The following is a 14,136-nucleotide window of genomic DNA, read 5'->3' as shown; positions in this document are numbered from 1 at the left end:
TATATTTTTGTTTCGCCTATCTTTTCTGTGGGAGTGAGAATTATTTATGGAGTTAATAGAGAGTATCTATTTTATAACTACATAAAACACCCACTGTATCAATGTACACTCAAGGGCTACTAACTAATGGTTAGTTGAGTTTTACTATAGAGAATGATATGCAAGTTAAAACTAATATGGGGTTGAGGCTGTCTTGAGTAGGGAAGAGGACCATGCAAATGGAGGTGTTGTTTTACTTCAAACTACAAATGACTGTACAATTTGAAAATAAATTATGGTGATGTATTTAGGTTACAAAGGAATGAATCTTCGAATTGATCTCAACATAGCAGTATTCATTTTCCTTTCTCTTCGTTTTTAATATGTGAACTACAGCTGAGAGCTACTTTCTGTATATTACTGGAATCTCCTCAGGCAAGGTTGGGGGAATGCAGAGAGAAGGAAAGACAAAGAGAATTGGTGGGGAGGTGAAGCAGTGTAGAAAAGGGGATGAAGTCAATACCCTCTGAGTTTGGGGCTCCAGGGATCAGGAACCAGACCTGGGAAGGTAAAAAGGTGGGAGGGAAGGTATAGATAAAGGAACATGAGATAAATTAAACTAGAGCAAGTCTAAACATTTTATTTGGTGAAATTTTCTTCTCTGTCTGCAAAAGGAAAAATTATTAATCTACAAAATATTAAGAAAGAAGTCCTAATGCCTTCTTGCCAGGTGCCTGAGAAATAGTACACATTTATTCTTAGAAATCCACAGTATAAATTTTTTGCGATACCTGGCCAAAATTCTTCCCTAGATTTATCAATGTTTCAGTAATACTTAAGAAGTGTATTAACTACTTTGAGAGATTTCTTTACAGCTTGCCTGGTCAAAAGACTTTGTTTCAAGCAAAGTTGTTTTTTGTTTTTTGTTTTTTTTACAGTCAGATACTTCTAGTAGGGTTGGCCATGTAACAGCCTATAAGTCATTAACTATAGTTATATTAAATTTATAAGAATCAATCCCAATAAGATACAGTTTTTTCTCTGTAAGTATGGTGATGATACAAATAAGTAAAGAAAGTCTCCTGAAATTTGTTGACATTCGGAAATAAGCAAATTGTAATTTTTTTTTTCCTTCGGAAGATTTATCTATTTATTTGAGAGAGAGAGTGCGCAAGGGAGCGGGTGGGGAGAGGTGGAGGGAGAGGGAGGGAGAGAATCGCAAGCAAACTCCCCACTGAGCACGGAGCCTGAGGCAGGGCTTGATCTCACCAACCCCACCCTGAGATCACTCCCTGAGCCGAAATCATGAATCAGCCACTTAACCCACTGAGCCACCCAGGCGCCCCAAATTGTAAATTTTTTTTAAACAACCAACTAAACAACTAACAAAAGCCAAACAAACACAATTAGAATATAAAGGTTAGAGACAGCAGAATCATGAGGTGACATGGAAGGTAGATGAGTAGACACAGGTTCCGGGCAAACATGACTTCTTTAGCCAATCTTTCTCTCACTCCTGCCCCCGCCCCCAGCAGCCTCTGAGCTCTATATTTTTTAAGATTTTATTTATTTGACAGAGAGAGACACAGCGAGAGAGGGAACACAAGCAGGGGGAGTGGGAGAGGGAGAAGCAGGCTTCCCGCTGAGCAGGGAGCCTGACTCAGGGCTTGATCCCAGAACCCTGGGATCATGACCCAAGCCGAAGGCAGACGCTTAACGACTGAGCCACCCAGGTGCCCCTGTGTATGTTTTTTTAAAGATTTTATTTATTCATTAAAGAGAGAGAGAGCACATAAGCAGGGGGAGAGGCAGAGGGAGAGGGAGAAGCAGACTCCCCGCTAAGCTGGGAGACCTGATGTGGGGCTCCATCCCAGGACCTGGAGATCATGACCTGAGCCTAAGGCGGATGCTTAACCATCTGAGCCACCCAGGTGCCCTGAAATCTTTCTGTGTTTTTTGCACATCTCATTTTTGTGCTTCCAGGAATGTTAACATTTAGTATATTCCTCAATTTTGACTTCCCATCACAAGGTCTTGATGGCTTGTTCATGTTGCTTTAAATCCATCAACTTCACACATTTGTATTTCTATTAACTCACCTTGATCTCTTCTTTCCCAACAGAACAGAAACTTCAGACTAATATTGCACATCCAGTCTGAGGTTTACTTTTATTTTCATTAACTCAGCTGTGTTTGTTTTATACCAGGGTTACTGTTAGCTACCTCAAATGGATTGGATAGCAGTCGGCTTTTCTTAGGCCCTCGAACAGTTTATATGGCATAGAAAATACTTAATCCTTGACAGTTTCATTGTACTTTCCACTAATATTCACTGGCCCTAGAACTATTTTTGGAGATAATTCTTTAATAACACTTCATTGGGCTTATTCATGTTTGTAATACTTCATGAGTCTGTTTTGGCAATTTTAATTTTCCAAGAGAACAATTTACATCATTGGGATTGAAAAATATTCAGACATATCCCTTTTCTAATTTCTAATTTCTTTTTTGGGGGGAGGTTCTTTTATATTAAAATTTTCAGATTTTATATTTGATTATTTTATTATTTGTTTTCCCCTCCTTTTCCAACCATCTTTAGATTTATTTATCAGTTCTGTTGTTTTTCTATTATGCAATTACTAGATCACGCATTATTTTTTTCTTTCTGTTTCTTGTTTGTTTGACCTTTTCCCTAGTTTCTTCAATTCTTCAAATGGAAAATTTTATCATTCTGGGGCGCCTGGGTGGCTCAGTGGTTAAGCGTCCTGGGATCCAGCCCCATGTCGGGCTCCCTGCTTTGCGGAAAGCCTGCTTCTTCCTCTCCCACTCCCCCTGCTTGTGTTCCCTCTCTCGTTGTGTCTCTCTCTGTCAAATAAATGAATAAAATCTTTAAAAAAAATTAAAAAAATAAAATTTTTATCATTCCTTCTTAATAACGAAATCATAGAAACCTATTAACTTACCTCTACAGCATTGGTCATACCCTGAAGGTGCAATATTTTTAATCTTTGCTGTTTGGGTTTTTATTTAATCTGATAGTGATTATAGGAGAGTGTGGGGGTATTTCATTTATTTATTTATTTATATTTTTATTTATTTGAGAGGGAAAGAGAGAGTGTGAGCGAGAGGGGGGAGGAACAGAGTTGGAGGGAGAAGGAATCTGAAGCCAACTCCCCACTCAGCATGGAGCAGGGCTGGATCCCACGATGGTGAGATCATGACCTGAGCCGAAACCAAGAGTAGGATGCTTAACTGACTGAGCACCCAGGCACTCTGAGAGTGTGGGGTATTTTAATTACCAAATGGTAAACATTTAACTTGGCTTTTTAATTTTACCAATGTGATGGCTGAAATGATATTCTGTTGCTTTAATGAGCAATTCTCTGGTTAACAGTGAGTTTAAGTATCTTTTAATATATTTATTTTTATTTTCGTCTTCTGTGAATTGTCTGTATGTTTTGAACAGTTTTCTATTCATTGTTTATATTTTACTTTTGATTGTGGGACTTCTTTATTTACTTTATATTGCAATCATTTGTTTTTTATATATATTACAAATGCATTATTCTGATTTTTGGCTGGTCAATTAATTTTATTTATATTGTCTTCTATTGTAAAGACATTCTAAATTTGGTCATAGTTAAATTTATCGATCATTTCTTTTATAGTTTGGTGTGTGTGTGCGTGCATGCATCCCTTTTTTTATTTTTTAAGATTTTATTTTAGGGGCGCCTGGGTGGCTCAGTCATTAAGCGTCCGCCTTCGGCTCAGGTCATGATCCCAGGGTCCTGGGATCGAGCCCCGCATCGGGCTCCCTGCTCGGCGGGAAGCCTGCTTCTCCCTCTCCCGCTCCCCCTGCTTGTGTTCCCTCTCTCACTGTGTCTCTCTCTGTCAAATAAATAAATAAAATCTTTAAAAAAGAAAAAAGATTTTATTTTAATTTTTAATTTTTAATTTTAAAGAGTTTATTTATTTGACAGAGAGAGAGAGAGAGAGATAGCGAGAGCAGGAACACCAGCAGGGGGAGTGGGAGAGGGAGAAGCAGGCTTCCCACCAAGCAGGGAGCCGGATGCGGGACTCGATTCCAGGACCCTGGGATCATGACCCCAGCCGAAGGCAGACGCCTAACGACTGAGCCACCCAGGCTCCCCTAAGATTCTATTTTTAAGTAATTTCTCACACCCAATGTGGGGCTTGAACCTGCAACCCTGAGATAAGGAGTTGCACGCTCCACTGACCGAGCAAGCCAGGCACCCCTGCATGCTTGTATTCTTTAAGAAAAACTCTGGATAATTCTGTTAATTAAAATTGTATTGGATTTCTAGAATAATTTCGGTAGAGTTGATATGTTACAATATCGAGTCTTCCCACCTGTACATATTACAAGTTATCCCTGGAACAATTATTGATAGACTATTCTTTTTTTTTTTTAAAGATTTTATTTATTTATTTGACAGAGAGAGACACAGCGAGAGAGGGAACACAAGCAGGGGGAGTGGGAGAGGGAGAAGCAGGCTTCCCACCGATCAGGGAGCCCGATGCAGGGCTCGATCCCAGGACCCTGGGATAATGACCTGAGCTGAAGGCAGATGCTTAACGACTGAGCCACCCAGGTGCCTCTGATAGACTATTCTTAAATGACTGATCTGCGATGCCTCCTCTGCAACATCAGCCTTTCTTGTATGTGTGGATCTACTTCTGAATTCTCTGCTTTTCCTGTGTCATTTACTACAACTGTAATCATCTCAGTTACTATATACTACCTGTCTCAGGACAGATATTGTTTACCAATATTTGTATCCGTTCCCCAGAGGAGAACATACATTCTTGGCCTGTTGACTGACTTCAGGTGTGAATACAATTTGCTTTGGCTAATAAAACTTTGAGCAGAAGCATCATGAGGGACTTCCAGGCAGAAGCTTAGGAGGCAGCATGAGCCCTGCCATTCTCTTTCCTCTGTCACTGTGACAGGCATGTTCTGGGTGGTTTCTTTACCCTCATCCTGGTGCTGCTGGACTGAGGGTGACTATTATGCAGGGCCCCACTGTTGATCAGCTGGGGACATATGCTGTTGTGAGAAAAACTAACCTCAGGTGTTATAGGCCACTAAGAGTTTAGGATTGTTTGTTACCTCAGTATTACTTACCTTTTCCTAACTGATACAGTGATGTTTGGAGAAGTATCTGACAAGAGCTTGGGAGTTTTTTTGCCTTCAGAAAATTAATCTAGTAAAATCTATCCACAATGTGGTGATTTGTCTATTTTGGTAGTCAAGCAAGTGATTGTAAATATCTTCTGGAATATCCAAGAACTGTCTTGCTTCACAGGACAGGGATTAGTAGTCTTCTCAAGAGATACAGGTAGAGAGGCCCTTGGGAACAAAGTGTTCAATATTGAAGAGTTTTGTCCTTATCCTGAAGGCAGCAGGAATCTGGCGGATGGTCTTAAGCACGGATTTATTCATTCAACAAATACGTATTGACCAATGACTCAGTGCTCCTCACTAGTTTTGTGATGGCACCAGCTGTGAGCAAAATGAGTTCCTGCTCAAATGGACCTTCCTTGTGTCTGCATGACAAACCACGTCCCAGACACTGTGGTAAGACAAGCACAGCCAACTCCATGGTTTCTGACAGGACTGCTCTTGTTTATTGCCTTAAAATTTACTATGAGAACGTTTTGATCAATAGTTGGTGGTGTAATCCATCTCACAAGTGTGTATGGGTATGGAACTATGTGCAAGATATGTAACAGTCAGCCTAAAAAAACAACATCTGAATGATTTGGGCCAATTTTCCAGTTTAAACTAAGAATATTATAGGCTTGAAATGTATCTTGTGATTAAAATAAATGTTGACGAAAGGAATTTAAATAATCTTTGTAATAGATTTTGTGCTCTTTCCTCTGACATTGTAGCTGCTTAAGTTAGCAAAAAGAAAGAAAATGTTAGGTAACCGAAATGAAGTTGTCCAAAGAAAATCTCCTGAAAATTTTGGAATAAACCAATTCTGCCAAGATGAATTATTCTAAAAGGCAGAAAGGAAACTGCATTTAAAGAAAGTGAACAGAGGAGGGAGCTGCAGACAGGATTTTAACTATATGAATGCAACTGTTTTTGTATTTGCGATTTCTGATATATACTAATATAAATGATCACATTCATTAAAAAATTGTATTACACATAAAAATGACATGTTTCTGTATCTGTGAATTGGTAGTGCTTGCTTGGGGAAAAGAATGCCACAGGGTCAATTCTAGATTCGTGATTGAAGATATTTACATTCAGAAATATTTCTTTCATGAGGAAACCGTGTTTCCAAGGTTACTCCAATCTGGGGGGCAAACTGAATAATAATAACACTTTAAAAAGAAGAAAGATTTCTCTGGCTTTGCCACCATTCAGTGTGCATGGACGCATATTTCTGAGAAGTGGCTTACATGTGATACGCTATGATGTTTATCTGCCTCCTCTTTCACTGGTTTGCTGATGATGCTTTCTGTATGCAGCAGCTGGGAAGGCCCAGTGCTATCACTACTGGTTCTGGGAGATGTCTACCCTGATGCTGTCCTATTGCTACCGGTGGTACTAATATCTGTGCTAAGGGGCCTTTTGTCACTGCCAATACTGCTGGCATGGTATCCACTGACTCTCCAAAATATTGTCACCAATGCCGTTTTTTCCATAGCTCCTTTATCCTCTACTCATTTTTCATCCTAAGTAGATCTCTTAAGCCTCAGAATATGCTCAGTCGTGCTTAAAACCTAGAATAAAGGCAGTTTAGAATCAAGCTTGAATCTCAAGAACTTTTAGGATAATTGTATTGTTATTCTTTGCAAAAGTCAGAGATAGAGGAGGGAGACCCGTATTGGTGAGCATATCTGAGACAATGTCTAGTCTGAACTTGCTCATGGAAGTAAGGATATAAATGTTTCCAGTAATTATTCCTCAAATAACCCATTATCTATAATTTTTCTCATCATTCAAATACATGAACAGAGCTGGGCTATGTGTTTTCTTGTCTTAGACCAATTCTAGTCTATGTATATGAACAAGTTTAATTTGGTAATACTTACCTCCAGAGGTAACTTATGCTCTTTGGAGTGTATATAAAATTCTTTCTTTCTTTCTTTCTTCTTTCTTTCTTTCTTTCTTTCTTTCTTTCTTTCTTTCTTTCTTCTTTCTTTCTTTCTTTCTCTTTCTTTCTTTCTTTTCTTTCTTTTCCTTCCTTCCTTCTTTCTTTCTTTCTTTCTTTCTTTCTTTCTTTCTTTCTTTCTTTCTTTCTTTCTCTTTTATAAAACAATTGTCCACATGTCTCTCACATTTCTGCATGTCTTGTGAGCAAAGGCATTGGCCATCTTTGTTCTGGGCTTTATTTCAAGCAAACAGACTTGGAAGATGGAGATAGAGTCTTCTCCTGGAACAAAAGCAGTGTTGCTCACTGTCCAGTATCAGAAAGACAATGATTTAACTTGGGGCAAAGAGTTCGGACAGACTTACCACCCATTATAAAAGGTTTCTATGCTTGATGAAAACACGCTGCATGTGCAGCATCCACCTGCAACCCCTACCCCCATACATGCACGTATATTTTGATTATGCTAGTAGATTGTAGGTTGTATGCATTTGTCAAACCTCATCAACATTTAAAATGAATGCATTTAATTGCATATAAATTGTACCTGAATAAAATTGATTTGGAAAAATGTAGCATCCAGAACAGAAAAGAACTGAGCCTAGTGCATTAGTTGATAACTCATTAGCATGAAGTAGAACTGGGCTGTTCTCTACTTTGTTATATGCTCTACTGAGTTTCCATGAACTGTATTGATAAAGTATGCAGAAATCTTTATTGGGCAACCACAATGTGTAGAGTACTGTGCTTTGAGTGATATAAACAGTAGATAGCAATGGTGTCTGCCTTTCAATATATCCTCAAATTACCAAAACAGAAACAGTACGGATAGGTCATATGGAAATAGAATTGACAATAGGCACTATACTTTTCTGCCTCACCTATGAAGTTACAAATACTCTGAATATCAGCAGCAGGTTATTGGGAAATACAAATTACTTTAAAAAAATATTTTATTTTTAAGTAACCTCTACACCCATCATAGGGCTCGAAATCACAATCCTGAGATGAAGACTTGCAATGCTCTAACAACTGAGCCAGCCAGGCTCCCCAATACAAACTACTTTTTAAGAGATTGATTATAATAGTTCAACCAAAGAAAAATACTTGCATGTAAATAGTTTGAAATTAGAGCAAGTAACAGAAAATGTAAGCTTGTAGGATGATCTGGTTTATAAGATTTTTAAAAATTTTTTTATTGTTATGTTAATCATCATACATTACATCATTAGTTTTTGATGTAGTGTTCCATGATTCATTGTTTGTGCATAACACCCAGTGCTCCATGCAGTACGTGCCCTCTTTAATACCCATCACCGGGCTAACCCATCCTCCCACCCCTCTCCCCTCTAGAACCCTCAGTTTGTTTTTCAGAGTCCATCGTCTCTCATGGTTTGTCTCCCCGTCCGATTTCCCCCCTTCATTCTTCCCCTCCTGCTATCTTCTTCTTCTTCTTCTTTTTTTTTTTTTTAAAGATTTTTATTTATTTATTTGACAGAGAGAGACACAGCGAGAGAGGGAACACAAGCAGGGGGAGTGGGAGAGGGAGAAGCAGGCTCCCTGTGGAGCAGGGAGCCCGACGCGGGGCTCGATCCCAGCACCCTGGGATCATGACCTGAGCCGAAGGCAGACACTTAATGACTAAGCCACCCAGGCGCCCCCCTTTTTTTTCTCTTAATATATATTGCATTATTTGTTTCAGAGGTACAGATCTGAGATTCAACAGTCTGCACAATTCACAGCGCTATAAGGTTTTTGAGCCATGATCCCTTTCAGGGAAAAAAAAATCTGAGATTCTGTTACTGTGAATACTTATACCTACATTCAACCAACATTATTCATATGATGCGGGCTTTGGGTCCATGAGTAATAGCTGACATTACTTCTTGTACCTGAAACACATATTACATATGTTTTACTAAAAATATGTTTTGTGCAATCACTTGTGTGCTGGAAAATAGATGTTGTCACTGGAGCAAAGGGAACTTGCTGTGGATGTCAGAGGAGGAGCGATTCTCATCAGAATTCCCCACGGGAAGAAAATGAAGGGTAAAATCTGCAGGATTTCTTCTGCTGATATTGCCTTCTTAGGAAGAAATGTTGATAACCATCTGTTTCGCATTAGGATATATAGGATTCTTGAGATGATGAAAGTTTTTACAATTAAATTTTATTTTGTTTCTTGAGGAGCAGATTTGTAAACTTGTAATTCCCCTTTTTGACTTGAACGAGGAACAAAATCGGTGATTTTTCTGAGGAAGAAATGAAAAATACTTCATAGAAGTTTTAACAAATTGAGATATAAATGACACATAACATTGTATTGGTTTTAGGTGTACACATAATGGTTTGATATATGTATGTATTGCAAAATGATTACCTGAATAAGTTAACATCCATCACCACATGTAGTTATATATTTTTTTCCTATGATGAGAATTTTTAGATCTACTCTCTTAGCAACTTTGTTACAACACAGTATTGTTAACTATAGTCACCATGCTGTACATTACATCTCTAGGTCTTATTTATTTGGAACTTTGTATCTTTGGACCACCTTCACCCATATTCCCCCCTTCCTCCCCCATCTCTGGCAACCACTAATCTGTTCTCTATATCAATGAGCTTCTTCCTCTTCTTCTTCTTCTTCTTCTTCTTCTTCTTCTTCTTCTTCTTCTTCTTTCTTCTTCTTCTTCTTCTTCTTCTTCTTCTTCTTCTTTCTTCTTCTTCTTCTTCTTCTTCTTCTTCTTCTTCTTCTTCTTCTTCTTCTTCTTCTTCTTCCTCTTCTTCTTCTTCTTCTTCTTCTTCTTCTGAAAAATGTAGTTTCAAGAGGACACAATAGCTCACATATATTCTTCTTCTTCTTCTTCTTCTTTCTTCTTTCTTCTTCTTCTTCTTCTTCTTCTTCTTCTTCTTCTTCTTTTTCTTCTTCTTCTTCTTCTTCTTCTTCTTTTCTTCTTCCTCTTCTTCTTCTTCTTCTTCTTCTTCTTCTTCTTTCTTCTTCTTCTTCTTCTTCTTCTTCTTCTTCTCTCCACATATAAGTGAGATCATACAGTATTTGTCTTTTTCTGTCTGACTGATTTCATGTATCAGCCTTTATTTAGCAAAACTGAGTTAAAAGTTACGTTCCTTGTAGGAAGGTTTCTACTGACACATGCTGACACTCACAGTGTGCAGAGCGGCCTGGGCAACGAAAAAGCCAGAGAAGACTCAATGGAGAAACATGTTTCTAGACTTCCCATCGAATCCATGGTGATCTCAGTAGCTTTAGAATTATAGTATTTATATGTTGCTGACCTCTTTTTTTTTTTTTAAAGATTTATTTATTTTAGAGAGAGAGAGCATGGAGGGAGGGGCAAAGAGAGATGGAGAGAGAGAATCCAAGCAGACTCCCTGCTGAACATGGAGCCTGATGGGGGACCGGATCTCATGACCCTGAGATCATGACCTGAGCCACAATCAAGTCGGACACTTAACAGACTGAGCCTCCCAGGTTCCCTATGTTGCTGACTTTTACTTAAGTTATATAATTTTCTCAGATAAACTAAAATTACTGAATAAGGTGGTATCAAAATCTATATCTCCAAACCTTAAAATATATGACCTGAGTGTAGATTGGGGTTCATGCCCTAATTCACATTAAAAGGTGTTGGAATCTAGCATTACTTAAACATTTTAAATACTGAAGCAATTACATATTTTGGTCTAAAGGAGCTTCTTTTGATTCAAAATCTTGTACTCCCCAAGGGTAATATAACTTAGCTGAATGCTACTTATATGTTGAACTTGGGGCTATAGAAATTTCTTTTACCAGAGTAAGAGGCATTAAATAGATATCAAAAAGCCCCACAAAGTCCCGAGAAAAAGCGCTCCAAGTTACATTATGACTTCTATGAAAATCTGGAAATGATTCATGAAATCTTGGCTAGGTTGTGAGTTTATGCATGTAAACTTTCCTATCTTTATTTTATTGTTGTAGGTTGTTTCTGCCAAAAGTTGCAAAATAAAAATTGTTTATTTGGACTAAGGAGATTTCTAAAAATGTAGTTTCAAGTAGGAGATTTGGGATTACTGGGGTGATTCCAGGGAAGAGGGGAACAGGGTAGAGATGCATAAGAAAAGTGGGGACATGAAGAAAGCATGGGGTATCTGGGAAGCAGGGAGCAAGCACCCTGACTGCATTGCAAAGCTTGTGTTGAAAGAAATGAAAGCCATTACTGGGGCCAGTTAGATTGTTAGTTAGGGTTCAGTGCAGGAAACAGAAACCACCTTAGATAATCAAAGCAGTAAGGAATTTAATACAGGGAATTAAGTACTTCCAAAATTTTTTAGAAGAGACAAAGAGAAGATAGTAGGCTGGGTCTCCAAGAATGTCTTTAGAATAACAGAGAACTGACCTCCACGGGAGCTACCACCATGAGGCCACATAAACACTGTGCCAAAGTCAAGACTGTCACCTCTAATGCTGTGTTTTTGCCTCTGGACACTTAGGAAACCAAAAAAATTGATACACATAGCTACGCATACCTTCTACCTTTAGGGATCCAGCTCAAGATGTTGCTGCCTCTGCCAAATTGCCTTCAAATAGGCAGGAATCCAAAACAGTCATTTCCAAGGTAGTATTTGCTAGCAGACTGACAAGAATTGACGGGATGATGACCTCTGATTGGTTTCTGTCCTTTGAATCTTGCCCATTGGCATAGCTTGCACATAAAGCCTTAGATCTAAGGGAGTCAGAGTAATAATTTCAGCTTTCTGGCTTCTCCAACTACAAGACAAGTGGATAAGACTTCCACACATTTCTCAACTTCGTGGAAGGCTGGGACCACAAAACTAAGGAATTTAACTCAATCTTAGAAAGAAAAATAGCTCACATATATTGAATGCTTACCATATTTCATGAATACTTCAAACCACTTTTATATGTGGTATCTTGTTCAATTTTCTCAATAACCCTACGAGAAATTATCCCCTATTTACAGGAAGGAAACTGAGGCACAGGGAGGTTAAATTACTTGACAAGGGTCACAGAGCCAGTAGTTGGAATTCATGAGCGATGTTCTTTGATACCATGTTATATTGCTTCTTGAAGACAGAATCAAGGTAGGATACCTGGAGGTGTTAATGTCTCAGTTAAGTATTGAGCATGAATAGTAGTTTTCCAGGTGAGAGAGATAGGGAAAAGCTTTTTAGGGAAAGCTTTGGAGATATGATGGAGCATGACTCATTCAATAAATGGCTGGTGGTTTTGTTCAGCTGCTCTGTATGGCATGGGATAAAGTAGCAAAAGATGGCATTACAAAGGCAAGTGTCAAATAGATCCTAATTGGCCTCTGAATTCTGCCAAGACATTTGAATTTTAAACTCATTGGATTTTCATTTTTGAAAGATTAATATAATTACATCATGGAATATGAGTTACATGGGAGCAACACAGTAGTTGTTAAGGAATTGATATTGTCTGGATGAGAAATGAAAAGAGGGGTGGAAGAGCAAGAGGGCACAAAGAAAATGTAGGAAGTAGGATCACAGCTACATAGCGACCAATGGGAGGTAGAGGAAAGAGTGTGGGATTATACCCAGATTTCTGGTTCCTATACCATTCGTTCAGTCATGGAGAGGAGGGGGAAGTTGGGTTCCATTTTGGACATACTGAAATTGAAGTACCTGTGGGAGATGAATGGACATGGTTGGTAGACCCCTGACTCCAACCACTGAAAGTGAAGAGTAGAACCAGAAACATTCTGACTATAAATGCCTCTGCTCTGGATAGCCCCAGGAGGAAAACAAAACTCCAAGGAATCTGTGGTTTAAGGAGAGGTTATTGGATTAATGTTGTCAGGCCTCACTCAGACACCTTTTCTCATTGTGGACAAAGAGAGGTATTCATCATTCCTCTGGAGAGCTATGAGGACAAAATACAGTCATTATTTTTTAGTTGATGAGGGATGTTTGCTTTACATTCTTGGCGAAACTTTCTCTTTACACTTTTGCTTGACTGAGAACTATCCTCTAGTAATGGACTTTGGGCAACTATCCTAAGACTGTCACTCATAGGGTTTTCTAAAAGAAGGGAAATTCTCCCTACCCACCTCCATTGCCATAAAATAGGATTAGGATGGTAAGTACCTAGTGTTTTGTTGACCACTGTAAGAACTAGAAAGAATTTGCATTTAACTTCTGGTAATAGAGAACTGATTATAGTGATGTAAACACATGAATATTTCTTCTTTCATGTAAAAAAGTCCAGAAATTGATATTCTAGTGCTGGTGAGGCAGCTTCCTGAAGCCTTCAAGGACCTCACTTTCTTTGGCCATTTTCAACCCACATTAGCACATGGCTTTCTTCTATGAAATAGATTTATGGTCCAGATAGCCCTTGGATCTCTAGCCATTATATCCACATACCCAGGAAGCAGGAAGAAGGAACAGTAAAGGGGCCAAAAAGGGCCTATATAATAACCTCTGTTTACATGTCACTGGCCAAATTGGGTCACACACACAAACCAACCAGCTACAAAGAAGGCTAGGAAATACAGTCTTTTAGTCAGGCCCATTACTATTCTGAATAAAACCAGAAAAAAGTGAGAATGGATATTGGGTAGATAACCAGCAGTCTCTGACACAGACTAATCCCAAGGATCAGTGGTCCTTGCAGCTAGGCATTGATGAATCAGAGATTGAGAAAGACTAAGAAAACAAGAAGTGTGAATTTTGAACAAAAAATAAACAATAACTTTCTTATATTTGATAACTCCTTTGTAACTAAAAATTAGGTTATTAACCCAAGGGTCTGTGGACCCATGTCCACAAATGGGCTTTATGGGTTTTTTGAAACTCTTGGAAGTTTTTGGAAATTTCTGTCTATAGCAAGTAATTTTCTAGGGAAAGAGTTCTTAAGGTTTCTCAGATTCTCAAAACCATCAGTCCATGCTGAAAGGGTAGAACAGCTGTCCTGGAACATAAAATCCAAGCAACTGGAAAATTCCTTCATACTTGGATCCAAAAATATTTTCTCCTGTCC

The 14,136-nt window shown here is 38.6% G+C and overlaps 1 long non-coding RNA gene across 1 annotated transcript in view; it reads right to left on the bottom strand.

Annotated features, from left to right (window-relative positions):
• Positions 1-329: 329 nt before the first annotated feature.
• LOC144382143 (uncharacterized) overlaps positions 330-14,136 on the bottom strand; it is a 242,264-nt gene continuing 228,457 nt past the window's right edge. The window contains exon 3 of the long non-coding RNA XR_013448573.1: positions 330-539. This is a non-coding gene — a long non-coding RNA (uncharacterized LOC144382143). The remainder of the gene's footprint in view (positions 540-14,136) is intronic.

Source organism: Halichoerus grypus, chromosome 6, assembly GCF_964656455.1.
Source record: "Halichoerus grypus chromosome 6, mHalGry1.hap1.1, whole genome shotgun sequence".
NCBI lineage: Eukaryota > Metazoa > Chordata > Mammalia > Carnivora > Phocidae > Halichoerus > Halichoerus grypus.
This window is presented reverse-complemented; position numbering and strand designations above follow the sequence as displayed.